Source organism: Chelonia mydas, chromosome 12 (assembly GCF_015237465.2).
Source record: "Chelonia mydas isolate rCheMyd1 chromosome 12, rCheMyd1.pri.v2, whole genome shotgun sequence".
NCBI classification, from domain to species: domain Eukaryota; kingdom Metazoa; phylum Chordata; order Testudines; family Cheloniidae; genus Chelonia; species Chelonia mydas.
The window spans coordinates 31539815-31557479 of record NC_051252.2 but is presented as its reverse complement, the minus strand read 5'-3'; the positions used below and the strand labels follow the sequence as shown (position 1 = coordinate 31557479).

The 17665-nt window shown below is 40.9% G+C and overlaps 1 protein-coding gene across 3 annotated transcripts in view; it reads right to left on the bottom strand.

The window, feature by feature from the left end:
- Positions 1–17665, bottom strand: part of CDYL2 (chromodomain Y like 2) — an 89137-nt gene that overhangs the window by 45458 nt on the left and 26014 nt on the right. The window lies entirely within an intron of this gene.

Sequence of the window (17665 nt, the reverse complement as noted above, 5' to 3'; positions counted from 1 at the left end):
GGCCAGATCCCCAAGTGGTGTAAATTGGCATAGCTCCCTTTGAGTTCAGCATAGCTATGGAGTGTTGGACCAGTTGATAATCTGGCCTATCTGAGTTTACTCATATGTATTAAGGGAGTGAAACATGAGACAGGATGCAGGTGCATGAGGATGCAAAGTTAATTACAACTTTGATAAGCATTAAGAAGTAAGGGCCTGATTCTGAACACACTTACTCTGGTTTCAGAGTAACAGCCGTGTTAGTCTGTATTCGCAAAAAGAAAAGGAGGACTTGTGGCACCTTAGAGACTAACCAATTTATTTGAGCATAAATAAATAAAATTTATTTATTTGAGAACACTTACTCTGGCTTTCCAATGCCATAACTCCATTAGCATCAATGGAGTTACTGCTAATTTACACAGGTGCGAGACTGGAATTATTTTTATTTCTCTTGGTTTTAAAATTAGGGAACTTGAGAGTGGTGGTGGTTGGTTTTTTTTGTTTGTTTTTTGCTTTTTAAACTTCACAGCTGAAGGTCTTGTGCAAAACACTCACTGGTTGCCTGCTGAGATACCATGATAGTAAAAACATACACTATTATTACTGGAGTATTTAACTGAAAATGTACAAATCTATCTTTAATTGAGAACATTTGTTTAATTAAAAAAGTTGACAAAGTCTGCAAAGAATTAAATATCTATAGATTCTACCACTTTACTGCCCACTTCTACCCACTGCTCTATCCTCTTCACTGCACTCCCACTGACCAGAAAAGTATGTAGGGACAGACATTGGCATAGACATGTACATTGTACATAGACATGTACATTGGCATAGACCTATTGAAATCAGTAAAGCTATACTGAAGCCAACCGAGGCTCTGACCCATTGTATTTTGTTTGAGAATCTTAGTTTTATCTGTTAAAGCCAATTTACCTGAAAAGAAAATCTCTATCAACCAAAGATTCTGAAATTTAAAGAGGTAATTTCAAACTCAGTATTACATAAAAATACCACTGTACTTGACTGATTATACTAACTGCTTTTATAGGATTTGGCTATATTTTCTTTCTGCTAAGAGCCGGATCCTGCTTCTTTGGAAATCAATGATAAAATTCCCACTGCCTCCACAGAAGCAGGATTTGGCCCAGCTTCAGGAGTACTACTCATGGCAATGATAATAATTTGAGTAAGAAAAGGTTAGTAGGATGCAGGCAGGATGTGAAGACCTTACGAGGGTTGGTATTTCTGTGACAGTAGCACAGCTCTAACTATGGAATATGCTGGAAAGATGTTAACATTAGTCATGTTTTTAAACAGGTACAGGAACATATTAGAAGCAGTTATATTTTTAACTCGAGTGCCATTAAAGACACTTTTCACGAGCATTAAACTAAATGCTAGGGGGTTATTTTACAATGTCCAGAAGTACAGGAAGCAATTACTAGTTTACGTAAATGCTGTACCTGAAACCATTAGAGTTAATTAGCTCTGTCTGTTGTCTTTCATGTGCTTCTATTTCCCCACTGCAAGTTATTTAGGTCTCCTGTTCTTGTAAATTTCTTCCAGTCTTTTCCTTCTCCCTATGGACCTGATTAATACCTACTGAATCCAGTAGAAATACTACCAGTCACTTCAGTTGGGTCCTATTGCCTCTACCCCAAAGATCAGCCAGAAGTGGTGATTCAGTGAAGAAAGATAATAATGAAGGTGCACTTTTAATGCTATATTAATAACTGTTTGAACTTCTGTGCTGTAGTGCCCCCTCTTTCAGCATCAATAATAAAATAAGCCTCCTCACTCCTGTGTGGCAGGTAAATATTTGTATAACTGTCTTGCACAACAGAGTCGTAAACACAAGTAAAAAGAGAGTAGGGCTCAACTTTTGAGAAGTGTCTGCTCATACTGGGTGAGCCCATGGATCTAATATTCAGAGGTACTGAGCACCCACAACTCCAAAGAAGTCAATAGGAACTTTATCTATTCAGAGAGGCTCTTCTCTTCCAGCTTCTTGCAGTGGGACATTGAGTAGGTATTCTTCAGGGGCAGTTTCTTGGCTGTGGAGAACTTATGCTCTAGTTATAAGACGAGATCTAACAGGTCGATACAAAAGATAGGTGAGGGGAAGCGCAACATAACAAGATGATACTGATCAGCATAAGAATAACTACCAAGAAGGAAGAATGATAGACTACTATCCTCTCAGAAACAGCATTCAGGTGAGCAGGGTCACTGGGCAAGATCTAGACCTCAGTTATCACATTGGCTTCTGTGGAGTCACTCAAGATTTGCACTGGTGTAGTTAAGATCAGACTCTATCCCAGTGTAAAATCAATATATTATGGGTGCCTGGAAGGAACAAACTACTACCTTACTGATAGTGCTAAAGACAGTTATGAAAGCTGTCAGCAGCTATCAGGCTGATGTGTTTCCAAGAATCCACAGAATAGCTGATTAGAAGGCTACATTACGAGACTGGCCGTCTGTGAAGGCCATGAAGCAATGGGGCAGAAGCATATTTAACTGATTTGATGTAAGTACATGTTGTGGGGTCATCAGAGGCAATGTGTGTGTGAACGACCGTTTCCTCACAATGTGAATGAAAGACCACTTGCTATGGAGAAGCCTTAACACTACCGTGCTTGTACAAGTTGGTTATGTGTGAAATGAGCTATAGTCTGACTCTACACCATGCTGCATGGCAAACTGCAGCGCTTATGTCACCATGCAAAAAGTAACACTTTGTAAATTCAGAAAAGCTCTCTGCATTAATCAGTCTGAACTCTCTGCTATTTTTTAAGACCAAAACAAGGCAGTGAAGTCAGTTCTTCGTATCACCCCCCATTAACCAGAGCTAGAGTGTTGAATAAAGAAGTTACTATGTAGTCACAGAACTCTGATGGCAGTAGAAAGTGAAGTAAACACCACAGGGAGGATAGAGTGAGATTGGTATGCAGCAGAGTCAGACAATCACATATTCCCTTCTGCTTTCCTCAGGGACAGCTAAACAGATCCCGTTGTGAGGCCACTTTGGCAATATCCAGAATCTTCAGCTTTCATTGACCACACTCAATCTGGTTTCAGCCTCGGTATTGTACACAAGTCAAGCACCATTAGCTTCTGCTTGCTGGTTCTTTCAGACCTGCCAGCCTCCTTCATTATTCTTGATCATGGGGTTTCAGTGACACGTCTGCAGAACCTCCCAGGTATAGACAGCGCTGCTGTGGAATGGATCCATTCTTTCTTTCTGAGAAGTCTGAAAGGCTGGTATTAAGAATTGCTCATCTATCCTGGGGCTCTCCCATGCAGAGTACTACAGGGTTCTGTGCTGTTGTCCATCCTGTTTAACATGCATATGAGGCTACTAGGCAGGTTAATGAGGAGGCCTGAGCTACAATGTCTTTATGCTAATGTCTGTGTCTCCTGACCCTTTTGGTGAACAGAGACTTCTCCAGCGTCAGGGTGAAACTGGAGCTCAGATGAAGCTCTGGCTCCATCTGGGCATGGCTGGGGTATGATTGTGCTGCTGGGGAAAGCAACCAGAAGAAATGGTGATTTATAACAGTGCCCTTAACCGAGGGAGTTTTTCTGCCATTTGTTAGCCGGATGAGGACACAGGACTTTCTGATGTGGGACTTTTTTACAGTTATCCCTGCCTTCGTCACTTTGGATTAGGCTACTGCAGTTTGTTCTCCATGGCACTATTACCATTCACAAACTTAAGTTGGTAAAGGTTGCAGCTGCTTCCTTATTAAGTGAAGGTTCATGCAGAGAACACTTATATCGGTGCTCTGAGATCTACATTGCCTTCCAGTTAGTTTCTGGGTGGAATTTCAGATTTTGGTTTTGACTTACAAAGTTTTGAGTCACACTTTGCATTAAGGTTCCATTTATAAACGATTTGTTATTAAAAGGTGTTTTAATAAATGACTAATTATTAGAGACTGTCAGAGCCTAGCAATTAATTAGGTTGCTTATAAACATGGCTTATAACCATCTATCCTACTTTCTACTGATGAGCTTATAATCCTCTATAACATATATTACTCATGTTTGTAACATGTTTATAATATCATCATTTACTAACGCTGTATCAATGGAACTTTAATATAAAGTTTGGCCAAGTTTGCTATGGTATTTGTAATTAGTTAATGTGATTGAGCTAACAGATGCCAGGCTTAGGAAGCTGCTGGCAGGGGATCTCCCATGAGCAACTCTGGAACTTCCTTCCTTCCTTGATTTGTTGACTTTCAGGTCACACTGCGAGAATCATCTATTCTCTCAGACATTTTAGGGCAAGATAGGACTGGGCTGGTTTGTTGCAGGGTCTTATATAGGGTGCATTCTTAATCACTAAATGGGCAATTTGTGATATTAAATGGGCTACACTGTGAAGTAGTTATTGGTGCTAAAGTCTCCTCATTAAAGGAAACAGAAGGAGTAGTCTATTTTTAGTGTTTGCTTGGATGTTTAGCCTAGAAGCAGTTTTGTCCAGTAGACAGACCACTGGACTGGAGCTTAGAAGACTGAGGTTTTAGTCCCAGCTCTGCCACTGACCTACTGGGTGACCTTGGACAAGTCAGTTCACCTATCTGTGCCTCAGTTTCCTCATCTGTAAAATGACACTTGCCTTCTTTTTAAGTTATTTGAGATCTAGAGATGAAAATTACTATGACAGTTAGGTGGTATTACCAGAGGTTGGGAAGGTACTGTTAAATAAATGTCTATCTAAATCCATTTGCAAGTTGAAAATTATGATGAAGAGAATGTGTGAAGCTATTTCTTTGGAAGCCTAGGAAACAGCGTAAAATGGAAGAAAAGAAAGATCATTAATTTATGTTGTCTCTCAGTATTTAGCATTTATGCCAGCTGATACCTGCATTTAGCATTATGTGAGTAGCTTATGCAATGCAGTGTCCTGAAAAGACCAGGAGGATCCAAGGATGCTAGGAGGGAACAGCAGGTTCATATGATGAATGCAAGTTTTTCTTTGCTGAGAGCAAAAATGTACCATCCAGGATAAGATGATGATGCAATTATGTGCAGAATTTATGATCCTATATCAGCTTGTCCTCTCCTCCAAAGAGTACATGGGTTACAAAGGCACATATAGGAAAAATAATGCAGAAATAAGTGATAATGTACAAGGTGAAGGGATATCCTATGCTATTACTGCAACAGAGCTACTACAATAAGCAAGGTAAATATTGGGGAAAGCATTGCCCATATTATTGTTGTCAGGTGCAGACTAATATGAAGAACTTAAACCTCAATCAAGTTGGAATCTTTATAGGACTATTAGCTAGCCTTCCAGATAAGAATAAGGCAAAATGTATTTTACATGGATTTACTAAGGATTTTACGAGTATGTGCACATGTCTAAGAGTGTTATTTCTGTGCTGTTTGAAGAGGAATTAAGAATCCACTTTACATTTGTAGATCATGAAAAAATGATCTGTAGTGAGGCTGACCATTTGAACAACTGTCTTTTAATAGAGAACTTCATGACAAAGCTTAGCGTTCCCAAATTATTGATCTTTGACACTTAATTTTTATTGCTTGTAAAGCACTATACAAAACTACAGTACTCTATGAAGAATAATAATAGATATTAATAATAGTAGAGCTGTAACTAGGGTCAATGAGCACTTCATGATGTAATATATTGTGTGCCACAGGAATCCGACATGTATATTTGGCTGAATGGTCAGGACACACGGATGACAAAATCCAGTAGTGAACTGGCTTTTGGATTGTAGTAGTACTGGTGAGCACAAAAGATGTCAGATTCTCTACTGCTCTGACAAAGACCTTCCCCCGGGGCTGTTGAATGTCATGTGCAATGCTCAAAGTATACAATATGCAGTGCAGGGGCAAATACAATGTCATAAATATAAAGGGAAGGGTAAACCCCTTAAAAATCCCTCCTGGCCAGAGGAAAAATCCTCTCACCTGTAAAGGGTTAAGAAGCTAAAGGTAACCTCGCTGGCACCTGACCAAAATGACCAATGAGGAGACAAGATACTTTCAAAAGCTGGGAGGAGGGAGACAAACAAAGGGTCTGTGTCTGTCGGTAAGCTGCTTTTGCCGGGGATAGACCAGGAATGGAGTCTTAGAACTTTAGTAAGTAATCTAGCTAGGTATGTGTTAGATTATGATTTCTTTAAATGGCTGAGAAAAGAATTGTGCTGAATAGAATGACTATTTCTGTCTGTGTGTCTTTTTTGTAACTTAAGGTTTTGCCTAGAGGGATTCTCTATGTTTTGAATCTAATTACCCTGTAAGGAATCTACCATCCTGATTTTACAGAGGTGATTTCTTTATTTCTATTTACTTCTACTTCTATTAAAAGTCTTCTTGTAAGAAAACTGAATGCTTTTTCATTGTTCTCAGATCCAAGGGTTTGGGTCTGTGGTCACCTATGCAAATTGGTGAGGATTTTTACCAAACCTTTCCCAGGAAGTGGGGTGTAAGGGTTGGGAGGATTTTGGGGGGAAAGACGTGTCCAAACTATGTTTCCCAGTAAACCCAGTTTGAGTTTGGTGGTGGCAGTGGATATTCCAAGGACAAAGGATAAAATTAATTTGTACCTTGGGGAAGTTTTAACCTAAGCTGGTAAAAGTAAGCTTAGGAGGTTTTCATGCAGGTTCCCACATCTGTACCCTAGAGTTCAGAGTGGGGGAGGAACCTTGACAACAAGGCATACAGTTCATCCTCATCATAGAATCATAGAATATCAGGGTTGGAAGGGACCTCAGGAGGTCATCTAGTCCAACCCCCTGCTCAAAGCAGGACCAATCCCCAAATAAATCATCCCAGCATGGGCTTTGTCAAGCCAGGCCTTAAAAACTTCTAAGTAAGGAGATTCCACCACCTCCTTAGGTAACCCATTCCAGTGCTTCACCACGCTCCTAGTGAAAATTTTTTTCCTAATATCCAACCTAAACCTCCCCCACTGCAACTTTAGACCATTACTCCTTGTTCTGTCATCTGCTACCACTGAGAACAGTCTAGATCCATCCTCTTTGGAACTCCAAGCTCTGAGAAGCTCTTCTCCTGACTTGACATTCAATACAGAATGGATGGCAAGCTCTTCAACCTCATTCACCTCTGATCCCAGACAAAGACTATTACTAAATCAATCATTGAACTGCAATATGCAGATGACTGTGCCCTGAGTGCCACTCAGAAGAAAATCTTCAAAAAATAGTCAACATGTTCTCTGAGGCCTACAACCAACTCGGCCTCACACTCAACATCAAGAAAACTAAAGAAGCCCACCAACATACTTCAGATCATCAGGATCTTGCTCTCATAATTCAGATCAATAAAGAGACACTGGAGAATACTGAGCACTTCCTTTACCTCAGCAGTCATCTGCTACAGAAAGCTGACATTGATGAAGAAATTCAACACCACCTTCAATGCGCCAGTGACACTTTTGGACATTTGAGAAAACATGTCTTTGAAGATTGTGACATCAAGAATTAGACCAAGCTTCTTGTGTACCAAGCCATTGTTATCCCTGCTCTCTTGTATGGTGCTGAAACCTGGGTCAAGTACAATAGACACCTGAAGGTTTTTGAACAATACCATCAATGGTGCATCTGCAAGATCTTCCGAATCAAGTGGAATGACTGATATACCAACATCAGTGTTCTGTCCCAAGCCAAAATCTCCAGGACTGAAGCTATTATCATCCACCACCAACTCTTTTGGGATGGTCATGTCCTTCAAATGCCAGAAAATCGACTCCTGAGGCAGGTCATGTTCTCACAACTGAGCCATGGCACATGGACAAGGAGTGGGTAAAAAAAGCACTTCAAAGACGCCCTCAAAGCCAACATGAAAAAGTGCAATATTGACATAAACTAATTGGAAAACCAAGCCCTCGACTGACCAAAATGAAAAAGAACCATGTGGCAAGGATCCCGTATTTTGGGAAACAACTGGAAATGGAGAAATGGGAAAGGACTCAGTCTGACTCAACAATCCAGATCTGCCCCTTCCATTGGGAAATGGCTACCCCAATTGTGACAAGATCTGTGGATTCCAGACCGGTCTCGTTAGCCACCTGCGGATCCACCAGCAATAACTGGCTACCATTTTATGAAAGACAACCATCCTCGAATTCTGAGGGATCGCTGACATCCAGTGATGGTCTCATCAATGTCATAAAGAGAGCACCACTTTCTTACTCTTACTCGATATTCCCCTATATATCCAACAATTACGTTAGCTATCCCAGCCGCAGCATCTTATCCCTCCATCAATCTTTGTGTCATCAGTCTATGTGTCAAAGTTTACAAGCAATTATTTTATACGTGTTATTGAAGAAACCTTTCAACAACATTTTTCAGGAGATGATTCTTCAAAGACCTTGCATAAACAAACAAAAATCCTTTTGCTCCCCTCCTTGATAAAGGTATTGACTTTTTAACAGATATTCTGAAAGATATTGTTATGAGGCCAAGAACAGATCCCTACAGGATGCCTCTAAAACCCCCACATTTGATGAAAATTCTCCTGTAATGATGATCCAGGTCGTTTAAAGTAAGTTAAATAGATGGTCTCCATATTTCTGTAAATGCCTTAGAATTTCAGAAGTAATATGATGGTGTAGTCTAAAATATTGCATCTTCTGTAATGAAACTGTATCAGCCAACTTCCAAAACACTATATCCCAGGTTTGAGGGGTCAATGCACATTTTAAAAAAACATCAGATACTTTTTATATCATTTTAGGAGAAAGAGCCGTTTCCAATAAATGTACTGGCTGCACCATTTTCTTCAAAAAGTTAGCTCAGTTCAAGTTACTTATTTTGTCTCTGTCTTCTATTATTTTTTAAAATATTAAATTCTTTTTAGAAAGTGATGAATTCCAATTACAGAGAAAAGAAAATTTTGAGTATAAGGAAGCAGGGTGGATTGATTTAAATTGAAGCAATCACCGCTTCTAGTCATGATTTAAATCAACAATCAGGAAACCTTGATTTAAATAATTGATTTTAATCTTGTTTTGCATTTGTACTTTTTAGTTATTTCTCTAAAGGTTGATTCTCATTGGCTGGTAGCCATTAAAGCATGTTGATTTGCAACTAAATGTAACCTTTACATTAAATTTAGTACTTCTGTTTACTAACCAGGAGGATACACTATATCTGTATACATTTATTTAAGCAATTATATAGCTTAATTTACATTTATTCAGAGTCTAAATTTTTACATTTTTTATTATGTAGAAAATGGTGAACAATGCATTTCTTATCTACTAAATAATTAATTTTTTTACTTGTGAATTGTGTCAAACTCTATTTGGATGGAAATTCAATAAATAATGCATAAACAGTATTTTAAAATGTGTTTTTATTTGTTAAATAACACTATTTTCAATAGGCTGGATACATAAGAAAAAAGTTTATCAGGAAGTATATCAAAACATGTTTTGCATTTAAAACTAACTGATTTGTTAAATAAAGGAAGTATTAGCTGTAGTTAGTGCATGCAACATTGTTTCTGGTCACTATGTCCTTCAACATTTTGGAAAAGGTCAGCAAGTTTTCCTGCTTTTTTCAACTACTACTGGTTTCTTAACTTTGAATGAACTAGTTGTTGAACTTCACTAATTGAATAAACTGAAACGAAGAAAATATTCTCTCTGCACCTGCAGAAGAGGCTATTGCTGTTGAAAGCTGGTTTAGCCCTTCAGCAAATTCTGGCTCCAGGAGCTTAGTCAGTGACTTCCCCTAGTGTGGTGGTTTGACTTTCTTTAAAACTTGGCAGCAAATGTACCACTTAATATTATTTAATGTAATTTAAATAATTTTAATAGATTATAGTGAGTTTAGGCCTTAATTTAGGTTGTCATAAACATATTTAAAATTAAATCTGAAATTATTTTTTTTAAAAACCCACACACTTGTATTTAAAATTAAAAAAATAATTAAAAAAACATTTTAAATTAAAAAATAGATTTTCTTTTTAAATCACTGATTTTCATCCACCCTGCAAGGAAGATGTTTAATACTGTGAAAACACAGTTGGCTGGAAGCTATCTCAATTGCATCTGGAACCATGTGTTCAGTCCTATTGGCTAAAGGAATAGTTTCCCCATGTCCCATATCAACCAGAGGTTCGAGGCCCCCTGAGGGGCTGCGAGCAGGTTTCAGGGGGTCTGTCAAGCATGGCTGGCATTAGACTTGCTGGGGCCCAGGGTAGAAAGCTGAGGCCTCACCGTGCAGGATTGCAGCCCGGGGCCCCGAGCTCCACCACCCGGGCTGAAGCCGAAGCCTGAGCAACTTAGCTTCATAGTGCATCCTGTGGTGTGGGGCTCCGGGCAATTGCCCTCCTTGCTCCCCCCAACGCTGGCACTGGCTTTTGTATGAAGAAAAACAGTTATTGTGGCACAGCTGGGCCATGAAATGTTTATAGCATGTTGGGGGGGCCTCAGAAAGAAAAAAGTTGAGAACCCCTGCCATATTGGATCACTGCACATACCTATAGACTTGCCCACATTCTGCTTTATATCTGCATAAATCTTTAACCTTTCTTTCTAAAGTGGGATGACAACACACACCTTCCTCATTTGCATTTAAAAATCCAAGTGCTTATTGTTTCTTTGAATGTATTTAAAAACTTACGGCATTATGCATGTCTGAGTCACTAAAAAAACATGTCATGTATCTGAGTAACAAATTCTGTAAGAGTTTAATAATCTGCCTTTTTAAAAATCAACAGTTTTCTATGTGTTGAATTTTTGTAAAACACGTGTGGTGTATATAGGAATCTGTTCAGAACATAGGTGGTTGTAAAGAATATTTTGACATACACTAGTTTTGAAAGGATACACATAATGTGATAATCAATATGTAGGGAAGGAGATCAAATGTATTTTGTATTCTAGATGTCTGTTTTATTCAAATTTTCAAAGTGTGGTGCAGAACTCATTGGAAGAGCTTGAGCTGAGTTGGTCTTTACACCTTTACAGCACTATCAAGATCGGTATCCCTCCAATATACCTTAAAATAGGAGAGGCGTGGTTAAGGCTGACCCCTGAAAAGTTTTCACAAGGCAGAAATCATTTCCTGCACTGAGTTTTACGCTGAATGAAGGAAGATTTTCTTCTGGAATTAGAAAGGCTTATCACGGTCACTTTTAAAAGATGGCTTGGTGAGACTATAGCACTTGGATACACGTAAAGACACCTTTGGAAATATTGTTGTTTAACATCTAGAGCAGATTGTGAATGAAGAAACAAAAATTTAGTAATTTTTCCACTGAAATTCACCACTAGTGAGTTTCCACTGAAACGAGCCAGGTCTCTGCATTTCAGAGATCAGTGAACACCACAGGGCAAAATAACTCAAGTAGCCTTGCCTTGTTGGTACATGAGTTCACTGGTCCTGGCCAGCTTTATATGTCTGATAAAATACCTTAGTTCACTACTTAAAACAATCCCTCAGAGGTGTAGTTGTCAAACTGAGTGCCAAGAAGGGACTTGAAATGGCTATCTGAAAAACTGTTTTCTAATACTTTCTAGGAATTTTGTAGTTTATGGAAGCTGCAAATAATGTAGCCAGCTTTATTGATACCATTTTAATGTCCTTAAAAGCATGTCCTAGGTTATTACACATTAATTGTTTGAATGAATACTTAAGAGACTTCATGTCTTCAAGCCAAGTCTAAAATTAAGGCTTGATGGAAATGTTCACGGTGGTAATCTACAAAGAAAAATGTGCATATATCTGTACTTACTAAAACAGTTTGTAAACATCACAGAGGGTATATAATTTTCATCAGTTAGCTATACTTACAACATGGGTCGATACCATACCTTTCCAATTTCTAGCCATTTTCTCTGAGTCACTATTTTGAGAAAATGTCTGTTTGTAGTAAGTATTTTTGTCTAATTGGTTAAAACATCAGTACTTTTTGTCAAATACACTCTAAAAGCAAAGAGCATGTCCTGCCATGGGTCTGCAAACAAAACTCCTGTGAAGTCCAACTGAAGTTCCAAAGACAGGATGATACAGGTTGCAGAATAAGATGAAGGAATACAACTTTGATACTTTCACTAAAGTAAAAGAGATCTATGACCAACAAATGTTGTTCCAACAGAGCTGGACCAGCACTTGTTGGCATTCTGGAGGTCATCTGAACACTTATCTAAGAGAAAGTAGGCTACCTGCCTATAAAAGCTTCCCTGCTTGACTGTAAAAAGTTTCCCTGGGTCTACAGCCATGAAGACACGTCCTCATTGCCAATGCCTCAATCTTCATACAGTAGCCTACTATTATCCCCGTCTAATGGACAAAGTATGTGACTCTTCCCCAGCTAATTGCAAAATATGGCCACTGTACTCATAGGGATGATGTTGCAGGTGGGTGCGGAGTACCAGCATTTTCAGTGTGACCCACAATGAGGCACAAGTTGTCTTCTGACATTCAATCAGCCAGGGAAGAATTTTAGTAAAGTTGGGCCCGTGGAAGTGTCCTGAGCTGACAAATCTATTTTAGAACTCACTTAAGGCAAAGACACTGGGTTGAAGATTTCTCTCCCCCAACTCCCGGCAAAAGGGAGGAGGAAGGGATTTTGATAACTTGGAAGGAGTCCCCCCTCATGTCAGCTTTGGTGATCAGGAACAGGAAACCCTAAATTGCCTGTCCCTATTTGTCAGGAAGATGGCTGGGATCCACCTATCTCCCAACCTTATGCTGCACTGGAGGGTTATTACTTCCTTGGCTTGTGAACACTAAAGTGAAGGGAAAAGCAGCAGCCCAGATCAGGCACAAGGAACTGTGTAGTGGAAGGGAAACGGGAGCGCATTAACATGAACACCTTTCTTCTTCTTCACTCCCCCAAAGTAATTCTCCAATTCCCTGCTATCAAGCTGTTTTTTTTTTTTCACATGTTCTATGGCAAGTAGCCATCCTTTTTCTTGAATAGATCAGGCTGCTATTCAGCTGGTATCCGCATGGCCTTTTGGGGCTTACACAGGTTAGGAAGTTTTCTCTTGGTTGGGCCCTGAGGTAGTACTGTCTTGTTTTCGCGGTCTGTTTGAAAACCCCTCTAAAGGGGCTTCGTAAAGAGGAAAAAAGGAAAGATCAGACGATAGCATTAGCAGTTTATGTTTTAAAATATGTAAATGACATACTCCCCGAAGAAACACTAGAATCTTTTATATCAGATCTTTCCCTAATCATCTCTGCTGAAGGCCGTGGATGATGCCTTAGTAGAAGTCAAAAAGCATTGACATTACACCATTATTAGCTTTTGATGCATCATTTAAACTATGCTAAGTTCATAACTATGCAGAACCAAATCCCTCTAGCACCTAGAAATGTAAGGTCAACCATGTTCAACTGAAGGGTTTTTTTTTATGGAATTCTTACTATACTTAGCTATAAGGCTTTTTATTTGTTCCATTTACTATGCTTTCCAGCTTTTGATATTAGTAGACATGAGCGTGTGATGAAGCAGGGAAACTGCCAGGGATTAAAGAGAGCCTTTGGGCCCAGCTAGCCCTGCCCCACTATACCTGCAGCCAATGCCAGGCTGGAGGTGGGGAGAAAAGAAGAGAGAGAGGCTCAGTTTGGGGCTGACTGGTAAAGAGGCAGGAGCTAGCTGCCCCCCTACTTGAGGGGAAGGAGTGCTAGGCAGTCAAGGCAGCCAACAGGGAATAAGCACTGATTCCCCAGCCAAGGGAAACTGTGAAAGGGACCTAGGAGCCTCCAGCACCTGAGCTAACTGAGTGAGTGAACCCCACAGATATTGTGGAGCTCGCCATCACCAACTTGCGGCTGCCGTGCCTGAAGGAGCCTGGGACCATGGTAAGGTGCTGCCCAAGACCCAAGAGGGGACCCTATGGGAAGCAAGCCACCCAGTAAATTGGACTAGAGGGGTCATATCCCAAACTGAACAGACTGATAGGAGTTATCCTAAGGCAGTGGATTTTGACTCTCTGCTAGGAGGGAGCTTCCCCCACCCCCATTCAGGGGTAGACATACACAGGTCCCTGGACTGGGACCCAGTGGAGAGGGAGGGCCTGGGTCCATCTATGCCTTAAAGACTGAGGCTCCTCAACCAAGCAGGGGACTGAGAGCCACATGCTCTAATCATTAGGCCGTCCGGCCCTCCAAGCTACCTGTTAGAGTATTATTATTACTATTCTAGTAAAGAAGAATCAGTTGGAGAGGAAATGAAAAGTAAGGCCTTACTATTAGTTCCTCTAACAGATGTGAGGCTTAGCAATCAAATAAGTACCTAGTCTTGGGAAGGTAATACACCAAATATTACAAATCTGGTGGGACACATCCTTAATCAAATGCCATTGCATTTAGGGGTGCATGTGTTCAAATACACATTCAATACATCCCTAGAGTTCTGGCTTTAGATCTTAAATAACCCTAGGTCTTAAACTTTCAGGTATGATATTCTGGTATACATGCAGATTAAGATCTCATCAGATCAACTGCTATCCTATTTCAGCCCATAAATAGCAGAGATGTTGCAAAATTTTGGAATGGTCATCTGCTGAAGACAACAGGAGCAATAGCAAGTGGAAAAGCACACTTGGGGGAGAATGGGGTTGAATGTGGATAGATGCTGTCAGATAATGACTGAGATACACAAGAAATCAGTTTAATTTGGGAATCTAGAATTTCACCAGAAAATGTAATGCTGAGCCAAAAGTGGTAGCTGTTACTGAAGGAATTTTGGTTGTAGCCTGAGAATGAAAGCAGCTACCGAGAACTTTCTCCTTAGCCTGTAGACTGTGATTTAGTCACAAATCCTGAAACGGATTGTGAAGAATTGGGGTGTGAACATTCTAACACAGGAGGACAGGAGAGATAGTCCAAAAGCAGTTGGGTAGCACAAGTATTTTTATTGTTCATTATGCAATGTCCCTCTTCTCTGTGCCCTACACAGGCTACCAGAACAGTTGTTCACAGCCCTGGAGAAAATTTGCACAGTTAAGTGTGCAAATAGCAAGTCCAATTCACAAGCAAAAGAAGCCTTTGTTTTCTAAACATGGCAGGTTGTCCGTGACATTTGATTAGAATAGATGAAAATAACAGTGAAATTACAGAGAAAATAACAGTGGCACAGCTGTGGAAAAATTTAAAACACAGCCCACACTGGATTGTCAACAACTGGTAACTACAGACGTACTGCGATATTTGATACCACGTCGTACAGCTCTCATTATTGTAGCATAGACAACCACTGCAAATACTTATCTTTGGTGTCAGAAAGCGAGTATGTTGTTGCAGGGTCAGAGAATATTGATGGGGAAAAGGATCCTGCTTGTGACAAAGCTGGGAAAACACAGACAAGTTACTCATCCAGGAGTGAGCTGTAGCTCACGAAAGCTTATGCTCAAATAAATTGGTTAGTCCCTAAGGTGCCACAAGTACTCCTTTTCTTTTTGCGAATACAGACTAACATGGCTGTTACTCTGAAACCTGTCATCCAGGAGAGACTGTCTTACTCCACTTCTGCTAAGAATTCCTTGAAGGGGCAACAAAATCCATAGTTCATACAAGACTGTGAACCAGGACTGACCCAATCCATATGGTGAGCAGTGATGTTTATCGACGGAAGTGTGTCCTGCTGATGTTCAAGCAAAAGGTTGACAAGAACAAAAATTCACATCTGTTACATGTGAAAAAAAACAACAACGCTGCCTCCTTTATTAACTTGTAATTTCGACAGTGATCCACTTGATAAATGTGGTGCAACATGCTGTTTGTAAAGCCTTAGTCAGCAAGGAGAGATGGCAAGGCCATGTTGGCACCCCTCCTTTAATCTGTCATCTGATGCAAGTGCATGCCAGTGCACGGGAAAGGCACCAGAAGTCATTTATTGCTGAAGAGGACACGGCAGGAGAAGAACAGGCAGGGAGGAGAATGATGAGTCTTCTTGCAGTTACATCAGAACATTCTTTACTAAGGGTATGTCTACACTACGAAATTAGGTCGAATTTATAGAAGTCGGTTTTTTAGAAATCGGTTTTATATATTCGAGTGTGTGTCCCCCCACAGAAAATGCTCTAAGTGCATTAAGTGCATTAACTCGGCGGAGTGCTTCCACAGTACCGAGGCTAGAGTCGACTTCCGGAGCGTTGCACTGTGGGTAGCTATCCCACAGTTCCCGGAGTCTCCGCTGCCCATTGGAATTCTGGGTTGAGATCCCAATGCCTGATGGGGCTAAAACTTTGTCGCGGGTGGTTCTGGGTACATATCATCAGGCCCCTGTTCCCTCCCTCCCTCCATGAAAGCAAGGGCAGACAATTGTTTCGCGCCTTTTTTCCTGAGTTACCTGTGCAGACGCCATACCACGGCAAGCATGGAGCCCGCTCAGCTCACTGTCACCGTATGTCTCCTGGGTACTGGCAGACGTGGTACTGCATTGCTACACAACAGCAGCAACCCATTGCCTTGTGGCAGCAGGCAATGCAATAGGACTGGTAGCTGTCATCGTCATGTCCGAGATGCTCCTGGTCGCCTGTGTGATGTCGATCAGAAGCGCCTGGGCAGACATGGGCGCAGGGATTAAATTTGGAGTGACTTGATCAGGTCATTCTATTTAGTCCTGCAGTTAGTCCTATTGAACCATCTTATGGTGAGCAGGCAGGTGATACAGATTGCTAGCAGTCCTATTGCATCATCTTCTGCCGGGCAGGCAAGAGATGAGGATGGCTAGCAGTCCTATTGTACCATCTTCTGCCGAGCAGCCATGAGATGCGGATGGCATGCAGTCCTTCTGCACCGTCGGCTGCCAGCCAAAGATGTAAAAGATAGATGGAGTGTATCAAAACAAGAAATAGACCAGATTTGTTTTGTACTCATTTGCAAACCCCCCCGCCCCCCGTCTAGAGGACTCATTCCTCTAGGTCACACTGCAGTCACTCACAGAGAAGGCGCAGCGAGGTAAATCTAGCCATGTATCAATCAGAGGCCAGACTAACCTCCTTGTTGCAATAAGAACAATAACTTAGGTGCACCATTTCTTATTGCAACCCTCCGTGAAGTCCTGCCTGAAATACTCCTTGATGTAAAGCCACCCCCTTTGTTGATTTTAACTCCCTGTAAGCCAACCCTGTAAGCCGTGTCGTCAGTCGCCCCTCCCTGCGTCAGAGCAACGGCAAACAATTGTGCATCTGAGTTGAGAGTGCTGTCCAGAGCGGTCACAATGGAGCACTCTGGGATAGCTCCCGGAGGCCAATACCGTCGAATTGTGTCCACAGTACCCCAAATTCGACCCGGCAAGGCCGATTTAAGCGCTAATCCACTTGTCAGGGGTGGAGTAAGGAAATCGATTTTTAAGAGCCCTTTAAGTTGAAATAAAGGGCTTCATCGTATGGACGGGTGCAGGTTTACATCGATTTAACGCTGCTAAATTCGACCTAAAGTCCTAGTGTAGACCAGGGCTAACTGAGGACATGGGAGGGGCAGATTTTTCTACTGTCCCTCCTGCTACTGTCAGGTCACAAAGCAGTAAGCCTAGTACTGAATCTGAGGGCATTATTTATTCCCTTAGTCCCCCCCCCCAAATTACTAACAGACCACTGATGGGTTCAATAAGGTCTGGAGTAAATTTTGAAAAACTGATAAGGGGAGAAACCTGGTGCAAAGCACCTATACTAAGCAAATTACTGAGGTCTTTGCCACTATGAGAAACA